Source organism: Eublepharis macularius, chromosome 3, assembly GCF_028583425.1.
Source record: "Eublepharis macularius isolate TG4126 chromosome 3, MPM_Emac_v1.0, whole genome shotgun sequence".
In the NCBI taxonomy this organism is placed as follows: Eukaryota; Metazoa; Chordata; class Lepidosauria; order Squamata; family Eublepharidae; genus Eublepharis; species Eublepharis macularius.
In genome coordinates this window covers 180,152,447-180,176,056 of record NC_072792.1, presented here as the reverse complement: position 1 = coordinate 180,176,056, position 23,610 = coordinate 180,152,447, and the positions used below count along the sequence as shown (strand labels likewise).

Sequence of the window (23,610 nt, the reverse complement as noted above, 5' to 3'; positions counted from 1 at the left end):
TAAGATTCTCTGAAGCCACCCCATTTCACAGGTGAGCAGCTGATATTGCTAAGCCTGGAGGTGAAAGGACTGCTGGTAACATTTCCACAGCAAAGATCAGAGATGGTTTGGAGTGCTGAGCCTCATAGCTCAGTCTTTCATGGGGCCCAAACATAGCCCCATGCCAGCCGCCGCTAGCCAGGAGCACATGCTGGCGGTGGCAGCATGGGGCAGCTGAGCAGGCAGCTTCCCGTTCAGTTGCTCTGAGGGCTGGAAGGCTCCGCGTGCACGTACATGCACACGCACGTGCACACACACACAGGCAGCATTAAGCTGTCTCGGGTGCCGGCGATGCTGGAGCCAGCCCTGTGTCCAGGTGGGTCCCTGTTACAAAACTGCCTGGCCCAGAGAACGTATATACTCTCAAGGGGTCCTAAGAGTCAAGCTAGAAGTGACGAATTACACTTGAATGGCAAGTGAACAGACTCATATGTATTCCTTCCTGTTCACTTGCGCTCCACTTGTGCTTCACTCAATCACATAGTGATCGACTGGAGTGCAAGAGTCTAAAGATACATGGCACTCATTTTGCATAGCATGGAGGGAGAGGTCTTGGAGGCAGCCCCCCCCTCCCCTATGCACAGCAACCATGTTTCAGAATTGAGGTCACTTAAAAAAAACAGGCTGGGATGTGGATGGGTCAGCATTTGAAAAGAAGAGAGACACATGTCACGTCTAGGGTTGCCAGCCTCCAGGTGGTGGCTGGAGCGGAGATCTCTTAGAATTACAGCTGGTCTCCAGGCCACAGAGATCAGTTCACTTGGAGAAAATTGCTGCTTTGAAGGGGGGGGAGTTGTACGGCTTTATGTCCTGCTGAGGGCCCCCCTCCCCAAATCCTACCCTCCCAAGCTCCACCCCCCCCCAAATCTCCAGGAATTTCCCAACTTGGAGTTGGTAACCCTAGCCACATCGAGTGCACAGTGTAAGGGTTGCCAGCTGCAGGATGGGAAATTCCTGGAGATTTGGGGGGGGGATGGAGCTTGGGAGAGTAGGATTTGGGGAGGGGGCCCTCAGCAGGACATAATACCGTACAACTCCCCCCCCCCTTCAAAGCAGCAATTTTCTCCAGGGAAACTGAGCTATGGGGCTTGGAAATTAGTTGTAATTCTGGGAGATCTCCAGCCACTACCTGGAGGTTGGCAACCCTAGAGCATCGCTCTTGAGACCTTGGGCCATGCTTACTTGTAAGTCTCATCCATTGACTTACCCCTAAATAATGTTGCGATCTCCAACCACACTTGCCTGAGAATAAATTCTGTTGAAGCAGAGGGAAGCTATACTTGAGTAAACCTGTAGTAAGAATGTGTACTTTAATAAGTAGGTAAGGTTGCCAGTATCCTGTCCCTTTAATAGAGGCATAATGTGCAGAGATGGGCAGGGGAAGCTTTCATGTCCTGGAGGAAAATAACATCACCTGTAAATAGCATCTCATTAAGCCTATATTAAAAGGGTAGGAGACTTTTTTTCTCCAGGTAGTTGTCAGCCCTAGTTACTCTCCTTGAAGGAAATGAGGCTGACTTCTGTGTAAACACAGGACTGTGTTGCCCATTTGCAATCCTAAGCACGCTTCCTTCGAAGTAGCCTCTCAAGTTTCAGCAAGACTAAATGGCTGAGTAAGCTTAGCTAATAATAATAACAACAACAACATTCAATTTACAAACCGCCCTTCAGGACAACTTAATGCCCACTCAGAGCAGTTTACAAAGTATGCCGTTACTACCCCACAACAATCCCCCTGTGAGGTGGGTGGGGATGAGAGAGCTCTGAGAGAGCTGTGACTGGCCCAAGGTCACCCAGCTGGCTTCAAGTGGAGGAGTGGGGAATCAAACCCGGCTCTCCAGATTAGAGTCCCGTGCTCCTAACCACTACACCAAACTGGGTCTCCAGGATCAGACTCCAACACAGAACTGTTAAACAAGCCGACTCAGAAGTAACTCCTATTTTATGAACGTATTCTTAAGATTGCAGCCCCAAGCCTACTAAATTTAGACCAGATCTGCCTCTCTGTTTGTTGTTGTTGTTGTTTAATGGCAGCCTTACATCTGTTTTAATCAAGTTGACACATCTGACCTCTTGGTACCTTGCATGGTGGCAAATGGAGCCCCTCCTTTTTACTCCCCTGTTTTACGAGCATGTTTCAAGCACTCCAGTGTGTTGCAAGAGTGGAAGTTTCATCCTGCAAAAATGCCTTGGAGGAGAAAGTTACACTTGGAAACAGCTTCAAGGAACGGCTTTTCCTTGGTGGCGCATTCGCTGTGCTCTGGTGTACACATTAAAGTTTTCATCCCAAGCGTCCCACTGCTCTAAGAATCCACTCTCTCCAACGCCATTCCTGGAAAAGAGCCATTATAAAGAACTGATTCGCCCTGGCAATCTTCCTCCCCTTTTCCATTTCTTCTTTTTAAAAACCACCAACAGTCACTGCAAGTATAGATAACACCAGCCCACTGAAGGCCTGCTTTACTTCCGTCTCCTGCTTCTGGTAGCTGGTGTATTTCAAAGCACTTTATCTTTGCCCTGAAAGATGCCCATTTGAGCACTTCGCTCCTGAATCCTGCCCACCATGTCCCGTCTGCTGCTATTTCAGACCCCCTTGTTATCTCTCTGCTGGCCTTCGGCTTCCTAACACAAAACCAGTGTTCTTTAACAGGACTGTTATACTCCAGAGGTGAAATTCAAAAGATCCTATTAAAGCATGGAAATCGCTTTGTTTAAAGAAGGCTTTAGCAAAACATCATCGCACAAATTTCCTAAAACTTAAGGGAGCTCCGGGGCACAGAGTGGTAAGCTGCAGTACTGCGGCCCAAGCTCTGCTCACGACCTGAGTTCGATCCTGGCGGAAGCCAGGTCCAGATAGCCGGCTCAAGGTTGACTCAGCCTTCCATCCTTCCGAGGTCGATAAAATAAGTACCGAGTTTCCCAGGGGTAAAGTGTAGATGACTGGGGAAGGCAATGGCAAACCACCCCGTAAAAAGTCTGCCAAGAAAACGTCATGATGTGATGTCCCCCCATGGGTCAGTAATGGCTCGGTGCTTGCACAGGGGACTACCTTTACCTTTACTGTTATCTCTCTGCTGGCCTTCGGCTTCCTAACACAAAAACTAGTGTTCTTTAACAGGACTGTTATATTCCAGAAGTAAAATTCAAAAGAACCCATTAAACCATGGAAATCCCTTTGTTTAAAGAAGGCTTTAAGAAAACATCATTGCACAAATTTCCTAAAACTCAAGGACACAACAGGTCACCACCCTGGTGGTTAGGGCAATTGATTAAAACCCCTGGCTGATAGGGTTGCCAGCTCCAGGTTGAGAAATTCCTGGAGATTTTGAGGTTGCAGCTTGGGGAGGGCAGGGTTTGGAAAAGGGAGGAACTTCAACCAAGGCCGTATTATTCATAAGGCTGACTAGGCCGAAGCCTAGGGTTGCATTATTCATAAGGCTGACTAGGCCGAAGCCTAGGGGCCCCGCAGAGACTAGGGGCCTGTCATTTTTTTGTTGTTGTTGCTGAGACACACCTCCACATAAATTACAATTAATTAATTCTCTTATATAACCTCTATTAAGATAATTAACTGCTTCCTTCTTGAAGTGAAACAAATTGTCTCTCATATTAAAGCTATTATCTATAAATCTCTATATATTAATAAATAATTCAAAATTCATTCACTTCAAAATATTACAGTATTGAACAATTATACCCCCAAAATGTGCTTTCCTGAAGAGTTCTACTCGCACAATAAAAATATTTTTAAAATTGTGAATAGAATTCTTCAGGAGACCCTCAAAATGGATATAGGGGTTCGTGCTGCGGTCTAGTACCTCCCGTACCAGGGTCAGGCTTTCAGCTGGAGTGGGGTGAAAGACTGAAGTGCCCAAGGGGGCCCGAAATACCCAAAAGCCTAGGGGCTTGAACATGGATTAATACGGCCCTGACTTCAGCTGAGTATAATGCCATAAGCTTTCGAGAATCAAGTTCTCTTTGTCAGATGCATGGTACCATGCCTCTGACGAAGAGAACTTGATTCTCGAAAGCTTATGCTACAATAAAATTGGTTAGTCTTAAAGGTGCTACTGGACTCTTTTTGATTTTGCTACCACAGACTAACACGGCTAACTCCTCTGCATCTATAATGCCATAGACTCCACCTTCCAAGGTTGTCATTTTCTCCAGGGGAGATCGCCAGTCACCACCTGGAGGCTGGCAACCAAACAAAAATAGAGTCTCTCTTTCTTTTTTTTTAAAAAGTTAAACCATTTGTCATAAGTACTTTTAGAACCACAGAGGGCAAGCAGTAGTTTAAGAAAAGGTACCCCCCTCCCTTTATTGTTATACTAGAGGAATGCCTCTTCCACAATGGGATAACATGCCATTCAGACTCAAATGGTATTTTATTCTTGGTGCATTACAGATGCACCAGAGTGAATGGGCTGCTCAGCTGTAATTTCTTAAACGAGGCATTCTTTTATTGGGCAAAAACCTCTCCTAGAAACAGAATTTACTGGGCCATTCCTCCAAAATAAATTTTATCATTAGTAGGTAGACTATAAGCCAATTAAGCTAAAGATATTTAAGTGCTATCAGCCCCTATTAGACCACTGCAAACGAAAATGTCCAAAGTGAAAGTATTTACATTTAATTAGTTACGCCAATGACATTCACAATATTCTTATCCTGTACTCTCAAAAGTATTTCCAAGAGACCTTACGACAGCCATTAAAATGATAAAAGACAATAATTTTTCCAACTGATAAATCACTGGGCTTTATTTCCGAAAGATCTAAAGAAAGGACATAGCTAAAGCATTAATCGATGCTTAACTTTGCCTGGCTGGCTCTCTAAAGTAACTGAACCTCCCTGAAAAATGCACAGTGACTCATCAGCAGGTGTACGAATGTCACATTTTATTTCTGCAAAAACGTCACCCCTTATTTTACAAGCTCCTGGTATGCCCAGAGATGGCAAGGAGTTAAATGTGCTGCTTCCAGGGGAATTTTGAAGGAGAGAAAGGAGGGGGGTAGAGCAAATCCTCAAAGCCAGCAGAGATGTTATTTGCAAAAGGTGAAAAGTCAGTTCAAAGGTCAAGCCCCCGAACAAGCGGCCCTTGTTATCTCCTGCCCTGTCCAGGCCTTGCTTGTCCTCTCTGGGTCTTCTCACATCTGTGCAATTGTGTTTTTGTAAAAGATACCTTCACTCTTCCGCTGCCAGAAGATCTCTCTGGTGCAACGAAACCATGAACAAGAATCTCTAGGCACTGGGGCTGTTGTCCAGGTTTAATTAGGACAGAGCAAGTGGATATGAGTATTTTACAGAAAGATAGGAAACCAGAATGAAGGGACAAAGCATCTATCAGACTGTACCACTTCAGGGTGTGTATAAGAGGAAGATGAATGTTTGAAAGCTCCCCCGGGAATCCCTGCATATAGAAGACATAGCATGTCCAGCTGTACTAGGTAGATTCCCTGCCTCCTGACCAACTAGCTTTCTATGTGCAGGGAATTTACTTACTACTGCTACTGCAACATTCAAGCACTCAGCTTGCCACCTTCAGCCCCATGTGTTTTGCTTCCCCAATGAAGAGGCAGGATACAAAATAATAATAGCAGTAGTAACAACGATAACTGCACTCTTACACTGCTCTACTAGACAAGCTAGTATCCCATTCAGAGCGGTGAACAAAGTCAGTGTTGTTATTATCTTTGCAATGCAGCCGGGGGGCAGGGGCTGAGAGGAGGGGCTTACCCAAGGCTGCTGAGCTCATGGCAGGAGTGGGATTGGAACCAGCAGAGTGTTGGTTCATAACTCAGCCACTTAACCGCTATGCTACAGCAGCTCAGCATACTTTGATCTCTCCCCTGCACCTTTGCTCTTCTTCATTCCACTGGCTGGAACGTGTGTGGTGTGATCTTCCAGCATTATAACCCCTGTGTTCTTACCCACTACAAGATAGGCAGGAGAGGTGGAGGGAGACACCATTCTCAACAGCAGCCATGTGCCTCTTATAATCAATTTTAGCTCAAGAGAGGTGGAAGGACATCTCAGGAACATTTTTGAATTTAGAAAAAGTTCTCTAAAGGACGGCCTTTGTAAGGCAGGTGGCAGGCTTGGGGCCAGTTTATACGATCCGTTTTTCTGAGACTTCAGACTTGCGGGTTTGCATGTTTGAATGCCACCTTCTCCAAGTCCTAATCCTAACGGAGAGAAAAAAAATGAATGTCGTGAAGAAGGCTGAGCCAAATCTCCCTGGCTGGCTTGCTATTTTTCTAGGTGCAAGAAATGTTTCTAGAAGAGAACAGATATTAATATGCAACAGCTTTAACTGTTGTCCGAAGTTGTACAGTCCAATTCAGAACAGCAGTAAATTCTGCTGATGGTATAAATTAATCTGTAGGTGTCCCATTTCAGGATTTTAAATACTTCCATGTTCTGACTTGAGTTTTGTTTTATAAAAACATTTTGTTTTGCTAAGATTTTTGGCATGGGACCCCTTAGCTCCTATTCCCGGGTTTTGAGACAAGCTACAATCTGAAGATTTCAGGACAACATTTTAACTATGATAGACTGTATCTGCATCTACAGCAGCATTCAGACATGACTATATGCTATGATTTATAAACCATAATTTCAGTAGATGTAGTATCTGAAATACAGACAAACAATCATGTGTGTCGATCGGCACCAAACCAGGATTTTGCTAGAGTTTGTAGGAACATGTATTAACTGTGACTTGTTACTACGTCTGGATTCAATTTGTTGACCATCACAACTGCCTGCCCACACAGATGGCCATACAGGGAAGTTGGACATGAGCAAGAAGCCAGCAACTCATTTGGATACATAAGCCAGAGAGTGCTGTAGGAAACAAACTACAGTTTATTGCCATGTCTGAATGCATCCTAGATAGCTGGAAAAGAAGTCACAAACTGCAGTTTGTGAATTTGGGCATCACCACAAGCCACAATTAATACAATTTACAAACCTGGTTTGAAACCCTGGTTTGGTCTCAGCCCACAAACCCCAGTTGGTTGGACCATCTTCATTCAGACATCATCCTTACCCAATATGCCTGAATGCAGCCTCCGTGTAGTTACCAGCAAGATATTATATGCCAAACCAAGAGAAAAAGACACAAAGAAGAGAAGAATCTCTCTTGCTCTTTACAACTTCATAAAACCATTTTCATTGCCTAATCATGACATTATAAAAACTCCTCTGGATCAAATTCAGGACCAAGAAGTACTGGATCTGGCCAGCCAGATGTCTCCAGGAACTTCACAAGCAAGGCATGAATGAAATAACTGTGTACCTCCAGCAGCTGGCATTCACAAGCAATCTTTCGACTACGTTTTGATTAAAATTCTGGGCAGGGCTACAAAGAGCCAAAGAAAATGATTGTACACAGACTAGTTCATGCTGAGAAGTCACCAACGCTGTTGCAGGATTAGAGAGTCATTTGCTACTCCTATATCAAGTCCCTAAGGAAGGTTCTTTTATAGCCAATAAGGACTAAACAGGTCCAAGTTCTAAAATTCATAACAGAATAGAGGACAGGTCATTGGCTGCTGATGTCTGGTTTAAAGTCAACATTCAGGTCCTGATTAGCCCTAACTAGTCCAAGCTCATCCACTAAGCAGGATTGGTGATAGTTAGCACTGGGACGGGAGGCCACCAAAGAAGTCCAGGGATGCTCTCTGGAAGAAGATAATGGCGAACCACCTCTGCTCCTCTCTTGCCTTGAAGACCCCATGAAGGGTCTCCATAAGTCACCCGGGACTCAACAGCATTTAATTATTAAGTCTCCTATCTTGAAGGATAGCGGAGAGTAAGATCAACATTTTCAAAACAAGATGGGTTGTCTGTCTGTAGCAGTAGAAAAGAGCAAGAGTCCAGTAGCACCTCGTAAGACTAACCAAATTTGTGGTAGGGGAGGAACTTTCGTGAGTCAAGAGCTCACTTCTGATATCTGAAGAAGTGAGCTGTGACTCACGGAAGCTCCTATCCTACCACAAATTTTGTGAGTCTTATATTTTCAAAACAGGGACCTCTGTTATTTATAGTGGTTCTAAAATTAAAAAAGGAGTCCAATGGCACCTTAAAACAAAGAAAATTTATTCCATCAGAGCTTGCTTCTGCTAGAATAAATCTTGGCCTTCAAGCTACCATGGGACTCCAGTTTTATTTTGGTGCTACAACGCCACTGAGAATATTCAAAGGCTTCTGCAAATTCTTTTCAATATATATTGGCTATGCTGGCTCCAGGCATGTTGTGGGATCACTCTTGACATTATCTACTTCCAACCCTCCAGGACCTTTCTCTCTTTATCAGATGCAGCCGATCAAGTTTTTTTTAAAAAATCCCAAGTTTTCCAGGCAGAATCTCAATCAGACCTGAATCATGTGCCATTCGGTGTTTTACAACCCCAGAAATGAAACTGTACCCACAGCTTTCTGGGTTTTACAGGCATATAAAACCCGATGCGCCACCAGATACCATGCAGGTTTACTTGGCTGAAAGTCCAAATGTACTCCACTGCTTCCCCCCCTCCCCACAAAGAAACATATAGAGGAGGACTGCGGCCCTGCTTTACCAGATCGCCAGCACAAGTTGGTATGCATTTTCGCCGAAGTCCCATTTTCATCCTCTACATTTTTTCTTCATAATAAGTCCCTGTTGAGTCAACAGTACTTCCTTTACAGTAAAGGTGCTAGAGATCGCAGCTTTATATTTGACCAGTTCGGATCATGCATCTGATGAAGAGAACTTGATTCTCGAAAGCTTATGCTACAATAAAATTGGTTAGTCTTAAAGGTGCTACTGGACTCTTTTTGATTTTGCTACTACAGACTAACACGGCTAACTCCTCTGGATCTAGCTTTATATTGCAATCCTGTGTACATAGACTCAGGAGTGAGTTCGATTGAATGCAACGGGGGTTTACATTCTAGTCCATATTCTTCTTGTTGATTACCAACAGTTTCTATTTGCATTTAGTCCCCCCATATTGGCTTGTCGCTTTAATGTCCAAACGCCATCGAAACTAAGACTGTTGACTGAGTTTTACAAGCCTTTTTCAAATTCCTTTGAGACACAACCCTACGGAAGACTGAGACAATACCAGGAGATAATAGAGGTCTCCCTGGATTTAATGCAGTTATCTATCTCGGATGTTAAAGAAAAGAAAAGGCCATCAACTCTAAGCCGTGACACTTCTCCTAAAAGCCCCCTTGGGAGAAATTGGCAGGAATTGCATTCAAGCTATTGAGGGCTATGGAGGAAGGATCATTTTAACTGTACTACAGAGTGATGTCTAGTGGGACCAAAATAGACGACCTTCTCCCAGCATGATTTAAAAACTGCGATTTTGAAAGTCTCTTTTGTACTGCTCTGAAAGGGTTAGGGGCAGGATCGTGGCCAGTAGCGGAGTAACATGCAGAGAAGAACCAAGTTCAACCCCTATCAGCCCCATGTGTAAAAGGACCCGGTGATGATGTTACAGTCTGCCAGTCAGCATAGAAAGACTCGACAGAAGGCAGCTCCGTGGATCTGGAATAAAAGACTATCCTTTCAAACATTTGTATGGCGCTTTTGGAGCGTCCAAAGCGCTTCCCGCGCAGGACGGCACAACAACCCTGTAAGGCAGGTCAGTAAATGGCAGCCTTGCGTCCGGACGGACAACCTCTCTCTCCATAAAGATACATACAAAGACGTGTATCCCCCTCTTTTTTTTTTAAAGGGAAAAGGCAGACTAGAAGCGTCCATTAATACAGGGGAAAAATTATTCCAAATTCGGATTGGTAACTAGGAGCTTATTCTCCGGGCTTCTCTCCGCTTTTTCCTTCCTCCACGACCTTCGCAGACACGGCTTTACAAGCAGGCTGTTAGCGATCCCCCCCTCTTCTCGAACCCCTTTTAAATGGGGCGTTTTACAACCAGTCCTACCCTCTCCGTCATGCTCCTTCCTAAGCTTGCTTCACCCCCTCAAAAAACTCCCCAACAAAAAAGATCAACACACACACAAAATCACACACAGAGAGTTCGGGCAGAGCTCTGTAAAGATGACAACCTCGACACACTTTAATTTTTCCCCCCTTTCCAGTTCTACCAGCAACTCCAAGCAAACCTAACCCGGAAAACTTTCTGGTCAATTGCGCTGAAATTGACCAGCCACCGGCGCGGGGCGAGCCAGACTTTCCCAAGACCTTTTAAAAGCGCACTCTTAAGAACCCTTTCACGGGAGCAAGCGCCATTGAGTAGACTTGAGCAGGGTTCAGAGTAGACCGGCTTCGGATTGCTCTCCAAACTCCTCGAGGAGTTCTGACTCTCCAAAACTCATGCCTGGAAATGTAGTTGGTCTTTAAGGACCCAAATCTGGCCCTTTTACTGCAGACCGACACGGCTACCCACCTGAAACTAAACCCCTTACGCTTTCCCGAGCAATCGAAACCAGACGGTCCCATCAGCAGCCCGGCCCGAAGTCATCCAGCCAAAGGCGGATTCCCGGGGCGGCTTTCCTCCCGCAAAAGATCGCTGCGTTTTCCAAATACCCCACCCCGGACAGTTCAACGCGTTCCTTACCTCTTTTGCAAAAATATTTCGCCTTTTCTTTTTCTCCCTCTCCCTTAACCCGTCTTCTTCACGGGCGAGAGCGATCTCTTCCCTAGCTCGTCGCTTTCTCCTCTCCAACTTTTCTGTCTCTCTCTCTTTTTTTGCTACAGACGCAGCAGACGAGGAAAAAAAATAGTGTTTTCCCAAGCGCAGTTCCCAAACGCTGGAGGTCAGCCGGAGGTAAAGCAACAGCCGGTTGCAGAACACACAGCCCGGGATTCAAAGGGGAGGCGAAAGGGGTTGGCCGGGGATGGAGTCAGCCGCCCATCGATCGATCGATCGATCAAACGCCGGAGAAACGGTCGAGCGATCGGGAAGTAAGAGGCTCCGGTGCGCGCCTTGCAAGTAGCGCGCTCGCCCGCCCTGGCTAGCCCTCGTCCGGCTCGGCGGCTGCGAGCCTCCCCGGCTGGAGGTACCTGCTTATATGCGCTGCGCCTGCCTTTGATGGGAGCGGTGATGTCAGCCTGTATTAGCATAACAAAGCGGGCCGGATTTGGCCGCGCAGCGCGGGACCAGCGGCGCCTTTGATCTGTTCAGAGGGGAAGTCGTGCAAAGCCGGTGGGGAGCGCGCATCTGTCAGGGGTCTCCCCCACCCTCCCGGCCCCCATTCCTCCCTCCCTCCAGAAAGATTAACGCCAGCAGCTGGGGGTGGGGGGGAGAGCAAGATTGGAACCCGGTGGCATCTTGGAGACCAGCAAGATTTTCAGGGGATGAGCTTTGGAGAGGGGAAAGAATCTCTCCATCCTGTGCTCTGCTCTGGCAAAGTAAACCGATGGGAATCGAGTCCAGTAGCATCTTCAAGAGCGACAAGATTTTCCAGTAGAAAAGAGCAAGAGTCCAGTAGCACCTTTAAGACTAACTAACTTTTCCGTAGCATAAGCTTTCGAGAATCACAGTTCTCTTCGTCAGATTTGTGGGAGGTTTCGTGAGCTTTCATGAGTCAGTATCAGAAGTGAGCCGTGACTCACGAAAGCTCATACCCTACTACAAAGCTTGTTAGTCTTATAGGCGCTACTGGACTCTTGCTCTTTTCTACTGCTACAGACAGACTAACACGGCTACCCATCAAGATTTTCCAGGGTATCTGACAAAGGGAACTTTTGACTCTTCAGAGATTATACCCTGGAAAGCGCTAGGGACTCCAGCCTTGACTATCCTGACCTTTGACTCTCCAAAACTTATACCCTGGAAACTGCAGGATTGGAGTCCAGTGGCACCTTAGAGATCAACAAGATTTTCAGGGGGTGAGCTTTGGAGAGCCAGAGCTTCAGATGGAGGGGGAAGAAGCTCTCCTGCAACCTCTGATCTGATCCGGCAAAGTAAACTGATGAGAATGCTCAGCAGGACGTGAGTCCAGTAACACCTTCAAGACCATCAAGATGAAGAGAGCTGTGGTTCTCGAAAGCTTACGCTACAATAAAGTTGCATCTGACTAAGAGAGCTGTGGCTCTCGAAAGCTTATGCCACAGTAAAGTTGGTTAGTCTTAAAGGTGCTAATGGACTTTTTACTATTTTGCGACTACAGACTAGCATGGCTAACTCCTCTGGATCTAAGACCATCAAGAGTTTCCAAGAAGTTAGTTTCAGGGGGGTAACCATGTTGGCCTGCAGTAGAAGAGCAAGTTTCAGGTCAGCACCTTAAAGACCAACTAGGTTTTCTGGGGTATCTGACAAAGGTCTCCAAAGATTATCCCCTGGAAACTCTTGTTGGTTTTGAAGGTGCCGCTGGACCCCAACCTAGCCCTTTGACTCTGCAAAGCTTATACCCTGGAAACTGCAGGACTGGATCCCGGTGGCGCCTTAGAGATCAACAAGATTTTCAGGGGATGAGCTTCAGAGACAGAGCTTTAGATAGAGGAGGAAGAATCTCTCCCCACAGCCTCTGCCCTCATCCAGCAAAGTAAATTGATGGGAATGTCCAGTGGGCCTTGAGTCCAGTAGCACCTTAAAGACCAAGAAGATTTTCCAGGGCATCTGACAAAGAAAACTTTGAGTCTCCAGAGATTATCCCCTGGAAACTCTTCGTTGATCTAGAAGGTACTACTGGACTCCAACCTTGTCCTCTGGGACCTTTGACTCTCGAAAACTTATACCCCGGAAACTGCAGGATTGGAATCCAGTGGCACCTTAGAGACCAAGGAGAATTTCCAGGAAGATAGTTTCAAATGGATTGCCTATGTTTGCCTGCTGTAGAAGAGCAAGATTTGGGTCCAGTAGCACTTTAAAGATTTTCCAGGGTATTTGACAAAGGGAACTTTGACCCTCCAGGGAACTGCAGGACCAATAAGATTGTCAGGGGATGAGCTTTGGAGAGTCAGAGCTTCAGACGGAGGGAGAAGAATCTCTCCCCACAGCCTGTGCTCTGATCTGGCAAAATGTCATTGTGTCCTATTTCTGACAACATACACTTCTAGGTTTATGGTTGTGAAAAATGTGGGACACTTGTTCTTCTAGAGTTTCACCCCAAGAAGCCTAATCTCCTATGAAGCCATCAAAAAGAGGGATTCTCAAAATACAGGATCTTAAAAGGGGACTTTGTTAATAGCCATGGTGTGTTTATGCATATGTGTGCATCCTCCAACCATTAGGTAATATGACCCACTTTGATGTCTGTTGACTCGTTTACATGAGTCACTTAAAATCAAAGTGTAGCTTTTTAAATATAATAAAGAATCCCCATCTTTCTTTCTTTCTTTCTTTCTTTCTTTCTTTCTTTCTTTCTTTCTTTCTTTCTTTCTTTCTTTCTTTCTTTCTTTCTTTCTTTCTTTCTTTCTTTCTTTCCTTTCCTTTCCTTTCCTTTCCTTTCCTTCCTTCCTTCCTTGGTTTAAGTCTCGTCACCAGCTCTCTAGGGGGGCCTTGGGCAAGTCAATAATCTTCAGCCTCACCACCTGCAGTATAGGTATTAAAAGCCTGTCCTACATGGCAGGGCTGTTGTAAGGTCTGCATTTACAGCTGCTCAAACTTCTGCAACTTCTGTTCATGTTCTGCTCATCTGTCAAAAGCAAAGAGCTGCTCTTTTGTGAAGCTGTTTGGCAATTTCTAAGCAGCTAGGGTTGCCAGTTCCAAGTTGGGAAATTCCTGGAGATTTAGGGGATAGAGCCTGGAGAGGGGAGGGTTTGGGGGGTGTAGGGACCTCAGCAGGATATAATTCCATAGAGTCTACCCTCCAAAGCAGCTGGAGATCTTATCTCTGTGACCTGAAAATCAGTGGTAATTCCAGGAGATTTCCAGCCACCTCCTGGAGGCTGGCAACAACCCCCCAACCAGCATGAGTCTCTCGGAAGGCAAGGACATCTGAAGCAGGGCCTCCAAAGATGTTCACCACATAATGCACTATAGCAATCATGTGCAACTGGATCTTCCTGTGTGAAACAGGGCAATCCAGTTGCAAATGGTGTTTGAGCTGAGAGAGAGAAAATGCATTGAGAGAGTCCAAAGTGCGTGAAAGCAATCTTCAAAGAGTGCACAAACAGGGCTTTTTTTCTGGGAAAAGAGGTGGTGGAACTCAGAACCACACAATGACATTACTTTGGGTCAGCTGGAACAAGGGGGGAGTTTTTTAAAGTTTAAATTGCCCTCGGTGAAAATGGTCACATGGCTAGTGGCCCCACCCCCTGATCTCCAGACAGAAGGGAGTTTAGATTCAGTGGCGCGGAGGGCAATCTAAACTCCCCTCTGTCTGGAGATCAGGGGGCGGGGCCACAAGCCATGTGACCATTTTCAAGAGGTGCCGGAACTCCGTTCCACCGTGTTCCAGCTGAAAAAAAGCCCTGTGGGTTTTTTTGGTCAGATGAAGGTAATGTTTCATGCAGCTTACAGACTGGACTCTGGCTTAGAGAAACTTTTGCCACCATAAATGAGTTAGTATTTTCAATCATTGCATTTTGCATTTTTTAAAAACCTCACCTGGCCTCCAAGGATCTCTGAGCATCACTTTGGGTCAGCTGGAACAAGGGGGGAGTTTTTTAAAGTTTAAATCACCCTCCGCAGAAATAGTCACATGACCGGTGGCCATCTGACCATTTTCAAGAGGTGCCGGAACTCCGTTCCACCGCGTTCCAGCTGAAAAAAAGCCCTGTGCACAAACCAATCATTCAGCCAGTAATGGTAAATAAATACTGGGTTTTTTTTAAATGCTCATTATTTGGCGTTTGTTTAAGGCTGCGTAACGAGGTTGTTTGGCACAGGTACATTTTTGCATAGCCTTATGGGAGTTGTAGTCCCCCCTATATGTGATTTAATTAATTGCCACAGCCATTTGTGACCCTGGGGGAGAATCAATTTTGCCTACTGAGTAGAGGCAACGGCGGACGCAAGGCAAGGAAACTCCACCACCAAAGCTGTTCAGCAGCTGTTGAAGCTGAACTTCAGAAAAGCGAGAAGATACAAGGTCTGGCTCACAAATGATCGGTTCATGTTTGCCTGCCAAATATATTTGCTGCAAAGCCGGCTGCATTCCTTTTTTATTATTAAATTTTATTTTTAAAATGTTAGTACCAAAACATAAAAGCTAACAAAAAATTGAAAAAAGAAAAGAAAATATAAACTGAAAAAGAAAAAAAAAGAAAATTTTTTAAAAATATTTTAAAATATAAAGAAGTGACTTTTGTTTTCTCCATGACAAAAAGCCACAAACTTAACACTTATGCTATAATTACAAAAAATAAAGCTCTCCTCTTTCTATTATCCAATTCCCACCCACGCACCCACCTTTATTCATCAAATCCAAATTAGTTCATTTTTCCCCGTTTCATGCAAAAAGTCTATAAAGGGTTTCCAGTTAGCCATAAATGTAGATAATGTCTTTTCTCTAATCAAAGAAGTCAGTTTAGCCATCTCTGCAAGTTCTATCAACTTCACCAACCGTTCCTCTGTTGTGGGTAATGTCAAAGTTGACGACATTCCTAACTGCTGCACAATATCCCATGGCTGATATATCACCAAAGAGTATTAAGACTAAAGGAAAAAACTCTTAAAGAAGGCAGTAGGTTGAGAGAGAAAAACAGAATTTGAACTATTAATATCTGGAGATCTGAAGCATCTCTTAGGGAAAATCTACAACATTTTATTGCAATACCACACAGAAATGGAGCAAGTACAAACCTGTATGATAAAATGGATGGAAAATTTCGGAGAAGATGCCATATCCTTCTTGAATCAGACCTCCTGTCCGTCAAGGTCAGTATTGTCTCTTCTGATTGGCAGTGGCTTGCCCCTCCCCAAGAAGCAACATCAGAGGGTGGGAGGCATTTTGGGCTTCAATGGGAGTAGGGAGGCAAAGACGTCTCACTCTGTGGACAGAAATCCCTTCTGCCCGTGGGAATTGCTGGTGGAGCCAAGCCTGTGAAAGCAAAGGGAAACAACCAAGTGCCTATCTGAGAGCCAGTTTGGTGTTGAGGGCCAGTTTGGTGTAGTGGTTAAGAGTGTGGGACTCTAATCTTGAGAGCTGGGTTTGATTCCCCACTCCTCTGCTTGAAGCCATCTGGGTGACCTTGGGTCAGTCACAGCTCTCTCAGAGCTCTCTCAGCCCCACCCACCTCCCAGGATGATTGTTGTGGGGATAGTAATGACATACTTTGTAAACCACTCTGAGTGGGCATTAAGTTGTCCTGAAGGGTGGTATATAAACCAAATGTTGTTGTTGTTTGTATATCCCCCAAAATAAAAATAATAAAAAACATAAAAATAATTTAAAAGCATTTAATATTTCCTTTCTAAACCCTAACTGTAGTAAAAAGCTGAATACCACAACTGATTAGAAACAAAGCAGGTATGTTCTTAAACTGAAACTTTGCAGCTAAAAAATTTACCACCACCACCCACCTCTATTGACAACTGTGGTGGTGGTGGAGAGTGCCATCAAGTCATAGCTGACTTAGGGCGACCCCTGCTGGGGTTTTCAAGGCAAGAGACTAACAGAGGTGGTTTGCCATTGCCTGCCTCTGCAACCCTGGTCTTTGCTGAAGGTCTCCCATCCAATTACTGACCAAGGCTGACCCTGCTTAGCTTCTGAGATCTTAGGCTTGTCTGGGCTATTCAGCTCAGAGCATTTAGAATTATAGCCCTAGAAAATATTTGATGCCTAAGGAGCTTCGTGGTTATAGGTATTTGAATGGGGGCCTAGTCTGACACCTTGCCCACTGCACCACCAAATTATCCTTCTGTGTCACCCGGATCTTCTTTCTGAAGGCATGCTGTTGCATAGTGGTTAAACGGTTGGGCTGCGAATCAGCACTCTGCAGGTTCAAATCCCACTCCTGCCGTGAGTTCAGCAGGCGGCCTTGGGCAAGCCACTCCTCTCAGCTCCCAAGCTGAATTGCTGGGATAATAATAATGCTGCCCTTGATCGATGCTCTGAGTGGGGTACTAATCTGTCTATAAGAGTTGTATATAAGCACAATTGTTGTTGTTGTTGTTGTTATCCTTGCTAGGGTTCCCATCTCCACCCTCCAAAGCAGCCATTTTCTCCAGGGTAACTGATCTCTGTAGAAGGGTTGCCAGCCTCCAGTTGGTGGCTGGAGATCTCCTGGAATTATATCTGATCTCCAGGCCATAGAAATCAGTTCCTCTGGAAAAAATGGCTGCTTTGGAGGTGGGCTCTATGGCATTATACCCTGCTGAAGTCCATCCCCTCCCCAAATCCCACCCCCTCCAGTCTTCACCCACCCAGATCTCCTGGAGCTGGCAACCCTACTCTGTAGTCTGGAGATCAGTTGTAATTCCTGGAGATCTGCAGGCCTCACCTGGAGGCTGGCATCCCTACAGATTCCTTGCAGTTCCGTAGGAAGTCTACTTGGAGAAATTCTTCTTCACGTTCTTGCAGAGGAGAGTTAATAATTACCAAGGGAAAAATAAGTAGTTAATATTTCAACCGGAAATCTTTCATGTTACCTTCCTGAAGACTGACTGGTATCGACTGATTTTAAAGGTAGATTCCGCAAAGTAAACCCAAACAGTATTGTTCTTTGCACACACCCCATTCATATTTTATACAGAGTTTTCATCTGATAAAAAGGCCGCAAGTGGGAAGTATCAGGTCAATGGAAGTGGAGGAGGGGAGAGAGAACCGTGCCCCTGCCTGAGTCATCCAGTTCAACTTTGGGAGAGTATTTTCCATATATCAGCTAGCAGAGGCCGACTTCTTCTGAATTAAAACTGGAGGAACCCTTCGTTGTGATACCACTCCAAGTTTATTTTTGGAAAGACCACTCACTACCTGAGAACCACCCTTGAGTTTCTGCAAGAGTTACTGATCTGGGCATCCCTTTCTAATCCCTGGCATTCCAGTTGGCTAGAGTCTACCTTCCTCCCTTCTGCAAGAAGACAAGGTCTTTTTGATTTCAAAAGGTTTTATTAGAAAGATAGCATTCAGGCCCAGTTGTCCATATTCCAGGACCAAGCAGATCCTGGCTGAGCAAAGCTTTGTTAGGAATGAGATACAGAACGAAAGTTGTTACACATCAAACCCTTAGAGCCCAGCCTCCCCCCAGAGTTCACAGAGCAGGAAACTTATTGGTGGGAATGCTGGCCAGCCAAGGTTGGCTGAGAAGAGAACAGATAAGATGCAGTATCTTCTCTCATGGAAACGGCTCCTGGCATCCCACGGGCCTAGAGAGAGAGGAAGACTAAACAACTACCGAAATAAGTATGGTGGTACTCAGGTTGCATTGCTCTATAATAACAGACTCTGACATCTAAAGGGAAAGATGTCAACACAGAACAGCAATTCATTCAGAGATGCAACAAGCAACCTCATCAGAGGGCAGGTGATTATAAGGCAGCCTCTTTGCACTAATTTAACCATTACACTTTTATCTCACCTTTGCTCCAAGAAAACAAGAATGCTTTAAGTAGCTCTCCTCTCCCCTGTCTGGTACTTTCGATAACCCTGGAGTTTGGGGTAGATGGAGTATGGGAAGGAGCTCAGCAAAGATATGATGCAAGAGAGACAATTCTCCGGAGCTGCCATTTTTTCCAGGAGAATTGATTTCTGTAGTCTAGAGATCAGTTATAATTCTGGGAGAACTCCTGGCCCACTTTGTAGTTGGTAACCCAAACTATGATGTGGGTTAGGTTGAGAGAGGAGGATTCGCCCAAGGCCACCCAATGAGCTTTATGGCTACAGGGATATAACCCTGGATCTCCCAGGTCCTAGACCAATACTCTCACAGGCGCCCAAACATAGCTGCTACATACAGGGTTGCCAATTTCCAGGTGGGACCTGGAGATCTCCCAGAATTGCAACTGATCTCCAGACTACATGTATCAGTTCCCCAGGAGATGATGGCTGCCTTGGAGGGTGGGCTGTATGGCACCCTCCCTCTCCAAAGCCTGCCTTCCCCTGGCCCCACCCACAAATTTCCAGAATTCCCCAACCCAGAGATGGCAACTGTATGCTACAGAGATATGGAAGAATGATCTCACCCTCAGCCACAGTCAAGAGGATGGAATCACACAGAAAAAACTGCTAGTGTGCCTTGAGAAATGAACGAACAGATCTCTGAAGGAGGCTTCTTGCTGTGACTCTGTACGATCTGTGGAGATTCATGCAGAGCCACAGCGAACAGCCTCTTGTCTGGATGGCATAATGGGGTCTTTCAGGCCCTATCAGGGACTGAGTTTAATCCATTTCTCAAGGCAAACTAGCAGCACGCAATTTGGAAATGACTGTCTTAAGACAGTAGGAAGTGGAGGCTTGCTTCCCCGGTGGAACATCCACCCCCCCCCCCCAATCTCCTCCCAATCTGCTGCTGCCTCTGCCCTCTTCCGACACAAAACAGGGCATCTGTATCTTTTTAGCTGGTTAATTCAGATGTTTATTAAAAAAGACTACACAATCTAATTAGATTTCTTTTAGTTGGTAAACAGAAACACGAGCTCAAACATTCAAATTGAAGTCAGATTGCCAGCAGGGCTCCGTTTCTTTTATTTGGGGGGTGGGGGAGAAGTGGGTTGCCATTAGGGTAGCTTCTAAGAATCTCTCTCTCATTCCACAGGGGCTTCTTACACACATTTCCTACACATCTAATTATTTATTTTCATCCTTTTTAGATCCCCTTTGTGCACTATGGGTCCCAAGGCAGCCAAGAGTAAACGACAGCACACAACAACAACAGTTAAAACATAGTATATGTTGCAAGTATTTTTTAACCAGACCAACATGAAGCCATAAAAGGGGCTCACATCTCCCGCTTGCAAACTCATGGTTCTCCGTTTGCATCTCTGCAATTCATCACTCGAGATTCGTAGCTGACTTATCGATGACACGCTTGCAGGCTGACACCCTACATGTGTGCATAACTATAAAAGAGAGAAAAGTTGCACGATGATCAAGGCGTCTGTTCCTAATGTTGGAAACACCAATGGACAGATGTGTGTGTACACGCGCCCACAGGAGGCTGTAGCCAGTTTCCCCATGGGGAAATTTTGGGGCCAGCAATTGTTGCCAAGTAGGCCCCCTCCCCTGCTTTGAAGCCTGCTATGAACTGTGCTAAAGTTTCCTGCGTTGCTGTTTTACTGCTGCACCAAAGACTGCTTTGCACGTGTGTGCTCTAATACACGTGTCAGTTTCCTGCCTGCTTGCTAATTATCTTGCTGCTGCAATAGACTGTGTAGTTTACTGACTCCATGTTTGAATAACTGCACAAAGGACTCTCTTTCTGGGCAACCCTGCCCTAACCTGTATCTGGACTTCCCAGTGTGCTTTGGACTGTGTTACAAGTGTGCCCCGTGCCTGCACTGCCATCTACCACGGACCGTGCCTGTTCCCTGCTTTGGACTGTGTTTTAAGTGTTGTTCCCCCTGCCTCCATGGAAGCCTGCCTCATATGGACCCAAGCCGCTGCTAGCAGCCGGGCGCCTGCCGGGGAAACCTCCAGCGAGCCTGGCTAGGCGCTCCCTGGTCAGTTCCCGCCTGGAGCCTCCCGCGGGCCGGTCCCCGAGCTTGCCCTCGCTACCGGGCAGCCTGCTATCCAGCCCCAGCTATGCCCAGCCGGCATCCATGTTCTCAGGCAGACAGAAGACCCTGGGAAGAGGACTGCTTTGAGAAGCCATTTCGGCGAAGCGGGCACACCACGTCCGCAGCGAGAGCCCCTCGCCCCGCTCTGCATATCTTAGGAGCCGCCCCGGAGAAGGAACTAAGTGCCGACCATCCCAAGCACTTAAAGAATGCATCTCAAAGAAACCTCTGCATTCCAAAGCTGATGACATCAGGACAAGCCCTGTCCGCTGGAACATCCTTTCAGCCCACTCGGATTTCCCCCTCCCTCTTTTGTCCCCTCTTCCTGAGGTGTCACTTATCACAATCTGATTACCAAAGTGGCCCATCCAAGCCATTCAGTAGCCCATTAGACCCTTTGTTTTAAACTGTGAGAACCACCAAGTACAGCACCAGCCCCAGGGTACGTTTTGGGGTATTTAAGCTGGTCTCCCAGACCACTCGGTGCCTCGGCCATTCCCTATCCAGACCTCCTTGCTGTCCGTCTGTGGTTCCAGTGCTGGCATTGGGCCACCCTCGCTGCCGTGTCTCTGCTTCGCTCCAGGATTGTGAGTATTCCCCCTATCATCGTTGGGAACCAGCTAATGCGAACGTCTCTGTATTTCCTACGCTATATTTCTTAGACCTTGTATGTTCTTTGTATGATTGTGCAAGCTAGGCTTACGCTACACTCAATACACGTGTTTGGACCTTACTCCTTGTCTGCCTCTTTTTCACTAGAGTGTCTGGGATCGGGACCTCCGTAAACATAGGTTATGATCCTCGCTTAATATTAATAGTTACAGACTGCTACAGCTAATTCCCCATTATAATAAAGAGCAGTTCTGGTAACAGTTTACTGGTGGAGAATGCGGGCATAACCCAGTTCGTGTGAATGCACGTGAGTCGACACGCGTGTTTTCAGCGAACTGACTTAGAGGAAAATTTTCCAGACCTCAGTGTAAAGAGTGCAATTTAGCTCAGGGAATTAAAAGTGTGAATGTGTGTGGCTCTAGTGAGCATTTCTATCTTGTGGGTTGGCTTTTCCCCATTTCCTCCTTCAGCCAGCTTTGGACTACTTGCCTTTTGTGGTGCACCGCGAGGCCCTCCAGCCGTTATAACCGGTGTACTGTGGGTGAGAACCTCTGAACTGGTGAAGTTCCTGGCCACCTTCCGGGCCGCCTAAACGCGTCTATGTGGGTGGGATCCCAGAAGTAGGCTCTATAGATTTATATATATCCTGAGGCAGCACATATAAAATTCTTTTCCGCCCTCCCCCGTCTCTCCTAAGTCCGTCCATACCCCGTTCCTGCCAGCACTTAGGCTTCAATCCCCGCTCCGGAGGAAACGTGAAGGGATTGTTAGTCCGTTTGGTCAGTTTAGCTTTGGGAATCTGAAGCCAGGTTCCTGAAGCCCCGCGGCAGCCGGCCGCACCGTGCTTAAGAGTTTTAAGGTAGACTCTTGGGCGCCTTTCCGCTTGCGAGTTTTAAGTCAGACTCGTGGGCGCACCTTGCTTGGGAGTTGTTAGAACTCTTGAGCGCTTTTTCCGCTTGGGAGTACAGTAAGCTTTACTCCTGGGCACTTTTGCTTGGGGACGTGCAGAGGCAGTCCTTGAGCGCATTTAGTCTTTTGGTCTTGGCTTGGAGACAGTTTAACCGTTTGTCTCTGAGCACGAGGCCTGGGGACACTTTGAGTTTAGTTCTTGGGCAGAGAGCTTGAGAGCATTTGCAGCTTCTGAGCAGAGGCTTGGGAGCATTTCTGGTTGCCTGAGCAGAGGCTTGGGAGACCCCTTAATTGCAGTTTCTGAGCAGAGGCTTGGGAACACTTTTTGGTTTTCTGAGCGCATAGGCTTGGGAGACCCCTGAGCTTTGGTTTTCCGAGTAGAGGCTTGGGAGACCCCTGAGCTTTGGCTTCTGAGCAGAGGCTTGGGAGCACTGAGCGTTTTTGGTTCTTGGGCTTAGAGAGCTTGAGAGCACCCTCTGAGCCAGTAAACTTTTCCTGGTCCCATGGCTTGTAGGCAAGCTTGAAACGGGAATAGGAATTTTCCCCTCTCCCCCGGTGGAGAAGGATTGAGTGTAGTACCTTTAAAAGTACCCTTGTGAACCTAAAAGTAGAACCTTAAAACCCCCTGGTAAAAACCCTTGAGGACCTGAGGGAAGGATAAACCTCCCAAAAGGGACATAGAGAGGAAGAAGTTGTTAAAACCCTTGAGCAGCTTTAATCGCCCCACCCCTGGTGTCGCTGATCCACTCTTTAACCTCCCCCGTGATCAGCCTTAAACGAAAGCAAGATGTACCGGGCAAACCCCACCGTGCCCCGCCTGGAGAAGTGGCTAGTTAAGAAGGGAGATTGCCCTTGGGAAGCCGGTTCCTTCAAGGGACCCGACCCACTCCAGATAGTTAGAAGCGCCTTCCAGGACTTCTGTGACAAGGAGAAACCTAGGTCTAGCAAGAAGGACAGATATGGAGCCTGGGCACTTTTCACTGCCCTGCAGGACAGCGTGTCCCTAATTAGTAAGTTACAAACCACACAGGAGGAGTTAGAGGAGAGGTCCAAACGAGAACAGGACACCTTGCGCCTAGAAATCCAGACTCTCAGGACCAAGCTAACCGAACAGGAGAAAGAACATGAGGAAAAGGCAGTTGAGTGGCGCGCCGAACGCGTCAATTTCATACTAGAGAAACAGGGATTAACTACCGCCCTCCAGGACGCCCAGCACAAGGCTGAAGCGGCCGCCGCTCGTGCCGATATGGCTGAGCATGCATTAACTGAGGGACAAGAGGAGATTACTAAGCTCACCCATGCCGCCCGGTTCATGGCGGACCACAACCAGTCTAAAACCGCAGCCGCGGACCATTCAGCTTGTAAGAGGGAGCTAGAGGCCCTGAAGCGACACTTGGGGATGCAACAGGCCGTAATTTCCGCCGTGCACCCCTCAGCCCTCTTGGCCCTCCCCGAAGGTAGTACCGACAGTTGGTCACCCCCTTCGTCCC

General features: G+C 46.5%; 1 protein-coding gene across 1 annotated transcript in view; it reads right to left on the bottom strand.

The window, feature by feature from the left end:
• WNT11 (Wnt family member 11) overlaps positions 1–10,851 on the bottom strand; it is a 70,306-nt gene extending 59,455 nt beyond the window's left edge. The window contains exon 1 of the mRNA XM_054973958.1: positions 10,613–10,851. The gene's annotated coding sequence lies outside the window, so the exon portion shown is untranslated. The remainder of the gene's footprint in view (positions 1–10,612) is intronic.
• Between the last annotated feature and the right edge of the window lie 12,759 nt (positions 10,852–23,610).